Source organism: Macaca mulatta, chromosome 2 (assembly GCF_049350105.2).
Source record: "Macaca mulatta isolate MMU2019108-1 chromosome 2, T2T-MMU8v2.0, whole genome shotgun sequence".
Taxonomy (NCBI): Eukaryota; Metazoa; Chordata; class Mammalia; order Primates; family Cercopithecidae; genus Macaca; species Macaca mulatta.
This window is the reverse complement of record NC_133407.1, coordinates 164,078,835-164,083,755: the sequence shown is the minus strand read 5'-3', so window position 1 is coordinate 164,083,755 and position 4,921 is coordinate 164,078,835. Positions and strand designations below refer to the sequence as shown.

Here is a 4,921-nt window from a genome sequence, read left to right as displayed (position 1 = left end):
TAGAGTGCTCTAATACAGGAGTCCTCAACCCCTGGGTGAGTGAACATTACCACGGGAGCTCCATCTCCTGTCAGGTCAGCTGTGGCACTGGATTCTAGGAATTGCTCATGCAAGGGATCCAGATTGTGCTTTCCTTATGAGAACCTAACTAATGCCTGATGATCTGAGGTGGAACAGTTTCATCCTGAAACCATCCCCCTCCCCACCGTCCCCGCACTGCACTGATCTGTGGAAAAACTGTCTTCCACAAAACCAGTCCCTGGTGCCAAAAAGGTTGGAGACCACTGCTGTAGTAGATACCTAGTCAGTTTGAGGTGTCTTTTTTTTTTTTTTTTTTTTTCAGGTGGACAGAAAGTAGGATTTATTGTCGGGCATTAGGAGGGGCAGCATAGTGGAAGCCCTCATGAGTTCAGGCCCACCACTTGTCCAGAGGGCCACGATTGGGGATGTACTTGACCCCGCAGTCATCTGGAATGAGCTGTTTCTCAGCCACCACGTCTTCGCATTCATTCACATTGAACTTGGTAATGCCCCACTTCTTTGAGATGTGGATCCTCTGGTGGCCAGGGAGCTCGGCCTTGGCCCTGTGCAGGGCCTCAATCGCATACTCCTTGTTCTGCAGCTTGGTGCTGATTGACACGATGACTTGACCAGTGTGAACCCTGGCCACAGTGCCCTGGGGCTTTTCAGAGGTACCTCATATACCTGTTTGGAGCCTGTCAGCCCAGCACAGGACAACGTCTTGTTGATGTGCATAACGTGGAAGGGGTGGAGCCGCACTCAGATGTGAAAGCCATCTTTGCCACAACTTTTTATCATGTACTTATTGGCACAAATTCGGGCAGCCTCCAGGGCTCCATTCATCTGATACCATGTGGCCACAGAGTGGAAACTCAACCACTTTTGCCCTCTTCTGCCCCAGGTCAAAGATGAGAATCTTGGCATCAGGAATACCTCGCGAGAAGAGAGGCTTTGGGTTGTTCTTACAATAATGGTAACACCAGTGGGGCGGCGGCCCATGGTGACACCAGAATCTTCAGTGGCACGCCGAAGGGAAAGAGCTTGAGCGTCTTTTGAACTTAAGAGTCATTCCTTTCTCTAAGAACTGACCTCCATCTAGAAGATGGGCAGCCCCAATTGTACTGCATGACCCGGTCCTCAGGCCCAGGTGAGTGGACCAGAAGTAGACACATGACTGAATCTGGACAAGGTAGATTTCCTTCCTGAAAGTCTGAAATTACAACTAAGAGGCTGCCACACTTGTCTTCTGGTAGTTGGAATTGTTCCATATGAACTCAGGAGCTGAGGGCGAACATATTCCACTGTGAGAACAGAGAAACAGGAAAGACTGCTGTGTTGGAAAACAGAAACATGTTGCAGTTCTCCTAAGAGAAACAGAAACGGAAGATGGTGACTGGGTCCCTGACGGCTTTCTGCTTTCCCTGATGGCTTTCTGATCTAGTCCCATATTAAAATCTGGAGGCACTTCTGTCTTTGAATTCTATAAGGCACCCCCGTGTCTTTTTAAGTTCTCCTTCGCTTCGTCATCATAATTATCAACATCGTCAACATTATCAACAAAAAAGATAAAACTTCCTGAGCAGTTAGTATATGCTAGGTAAAGTTTCAGTTAGCTTACACAAATTATATTATTTAATATTCCCAATAAATCCATGTATTACTTCATTTTACATATGAGGAAACAGGGACAAGGAAATTAAGTAACTTGTCCACTATAGTTAGCAATGGATAAAATCAGGATTCACATCAAGGCCATCTGACATCAGAATCTGAGCTCTAACCACCATGTTTTTGTACAGTTTAGCCTGTTCACGTTGGTTTCTAGCACTTGCAACCAAGATGTATTAGCTCAACAGGGTTCTTCAGTCTGGCCCTACTCTGCCTAACTAAAATTATCTGCCACTTTCCCCAGTGTGCTGAAGCCAGTATTCCCCTAAAACATACTATGGTCAATGTCATCTCCATGTCTTTTTGTTCCTTCTCCTTCCCACCCCCGCACTTTTATATTCTACCAATAATTCAGGGTCCACTTCCATTTCTATCTTCCCCAGGGAACCTGGTCACCTATATGTTCTATGAGTCAGTAACTATGCTGCCTTGCAATGGTGGTTAATAGCTTACTGCATGTATGTCACGCCTCTATGATGAGATTGTAAGGTCTTTAAAAGCAGGGGCTATGTTTTCTCTTTCGCTGTGTCCCCAAAACACTGTAATTCATTGTAAGCATACAATAAAAGCTCCGTGAATTGAATTAAAGGCAGTAATCTTAGTGGTATAGACAAAGGCAGGGAGAGAAAGTCAGGCACAGAGAGGCTTAACTTTAAAGGAGGGCTTAATGTCTTTCCATAAGTGTCAGGAATGGCCTTCATGTACTCATCTTGTTTTAAAATTGTATGTGTAAACTTTTAAAAGTTTTAAATCTCTGTAGGAAAAAGGATATTACATTGAAACATAAATCTTCTGTAATTGCTGAATTCTCACCCAGCCCTTGATCTCCTGGTTGAGTGGTCCCAAGTCTGACATTCTGAAAGTGACATATGCTGCTCCCCACAGCCACAAACACATATCTGATCTCACTCTTGGGCACACCCCAAGCCCTGGGATGACCATCACAACTCCCCCCTGCCCCACCATCTCAGAGGAGGTAGGTTTCGTACCCTTAAGAAGAACATGGGGGTGATGAGAGTATCCAGTGCCTGAGTCTTCCTAGGCCCTAAGAAGGCCTTGGAATCCTCTCTGATCCTTAGCATTTACCCTCATCTATGAAAACAACTGTTTGCATTTCTGTGTCCACTTAGTGTCCTGACAAGAGTCAAAACTCAATCCATCCAAAAGGAAATCAACATCTTCCCCAGTTATTCCTCCACTTTTTATGGTAATAGCTGCCACCACGATCCAATCATCCAGGCTTGAAGCCTGAGTCATCTTTGACTCAGAACATCACAGTGCTAAAAAAAAATTTTTTTAAAGCCGTTTGCCTCCTTCCCCCAATTTATACTCAGACTCTGTCTCTCAATATCTTAAAATGCATCTGAGATCTGTCCCTTCTTGTGTATTCCCCCTGATAAGGCTCTGGATTTTGGCACCAACCCCTGAACTACTACTCTCTTTTCGTGCTGGTTTGAATAGGGAGAGAAGAAAAGAAAACTGGAAAGTGGAACTAGAAATCTCTAAAACCCCAAGTGTTAACCTTACCCTTGCCGAAATGCGCACATGAATTGTCCTACTAGCAGTTAACAGCTGAGTTTAACCAACATTGAAGCATTACCAACTAAATGTCACACAAGTGGCCCTGTGTGAGGTGCTGGGGCCACAGCAAATAAGTAAGACTTCCCCAGCCCTCAAGTGCCTAGCAAGGGATGAGAGCTGAGGGGGGTGGCCCCAGAGGACTCTGCGAGTCCTGAAGGGGATTGGTCAATGCTGAGGGCGAGGTGAAGGCCAGGAGAGTGTGCATAGGGAGAGGACATGTGTATTAGGTTTGAGGGGTGAATAGGATTTCAAGTCTGAGGGCTGAGGGGTGGAGGGCAATTCCAGGCTATTAAGCAAAGGCTCAGTTTACAGGCTGGACTAAGCTGATTTCTGTGCTGTGTCCTGGGCTCCCCTGTGGCAGTGACGCAATCATGTGACAGTTGGTGATCATGTGCTGGGTGAAGACACTTTCAGGAAGGATGATATCACAGAAGTGAACCACAGTGAAATAAAGTATAATCACCAGATAAATTTCCGAGTAGGAGGCACATGTCAGTGCATGAAATCAAAGACAACGACAGACGTAAAACTGCTGACAGTATTGTTTTCACTTCTACCTCAAGATTTGTATGGGTGTCTACAGGGTGTCAAAAATAGAAAGAGAAGAGGTGCGGCCAGGCGCGGTGGCTCATGCCTGTAATCCCAGCACTTCGGGAGGCCGAGGCGGGCGGATCACGAGGTCAGGAGATTAAGACCATCCTGGCTAACACAGTGAAACCCCGTCTCTACTAAAAATACAAAAAATTAGCCAGATGTGGTGGCGGGTGCCCGTAGTCCCAGCTACTCAGGAGGCTGAGGCAGGAGAATGGCGTGAACCCAGGAGGCAGAGCTTGTAGTGAGCCAAGATTGTGCCACTGCACTCCAGCCTGGGCAACAGAGCGAGACTCTGTCTCAAAAAAAGAAAAACAGAAAGAGAAGAGGTACTGAACATTGGAGATGGACTTAGTTTCCCCCTCCAGGCAATTCTTCTCCCCATGGTCTCTCACGGGTTTTTGCTTTATACATATATGTAATGCTATTTTTCAAATATATAAAGAGACTGTTGTGGCGAATTTTTAAAACCTGTAAATTTATCTAAAAATCCTACTGAAATCCAAATGTCTTTTGCCTTACATACACCATTAGATAATAAAAGCACAGCTTCGACAATGTAAGGTCTGATTCTTTGGCGGAGAAAAGGGATTAAAGAGGTCCTCATCTTGAGAAACCACTGCTATATGCCATAGGTGTGTAATGACAGCCCTGCCTTGGTGATCCTCCAGGTTGGGCAGTGGCACCACATCCAGGTTATGTTGACTCTCAATTTACAGTGTACAGTGTACTTTTTTTTTTGAAATGGAGTCTTGCTCTGTTGCCCAGGCTGGAGTGCAATGGTGCAAATCTTGGCTCACTGCAACCTCTGCCTCTCAGCTTATTCAAGCAATTCTCCTGCCTCAGCCTCCCGAGTAACTGGGATTATAGGTGCCTGCCGCCGCGCCCAGCTACCTTTTGTATTTTTTTAGTACAGACGGGGTTTCACCGTGTTGGTCAGGCTGGTCTTGAACTCCTGACCTCAAGTGAGCCACCTGCCTCGGTCTCCCAAAGTGCTGGGACTATAGGTGTGAGCCACTGCACCTGGCCCAGTGTACTTTTTTGTTATTTGTTTATTGCT

The 4,921-nt window shown here is 45.9% G+C and overlaps 1 pseudogene; it reads right to left on the bottom strand.

Annotated features, from left to right (window-relative positions):
• Positions 1-275: 275 nt before the first annotated feature.
• Positions 276-3,236, bottom strand: LOC144339482 (large ribosomal subunit protein uL16-like; annotated as a pseudogene).
• Between the last annotated feature and the right edge of the window lie 1,685 nt (positions 3,237-4,921).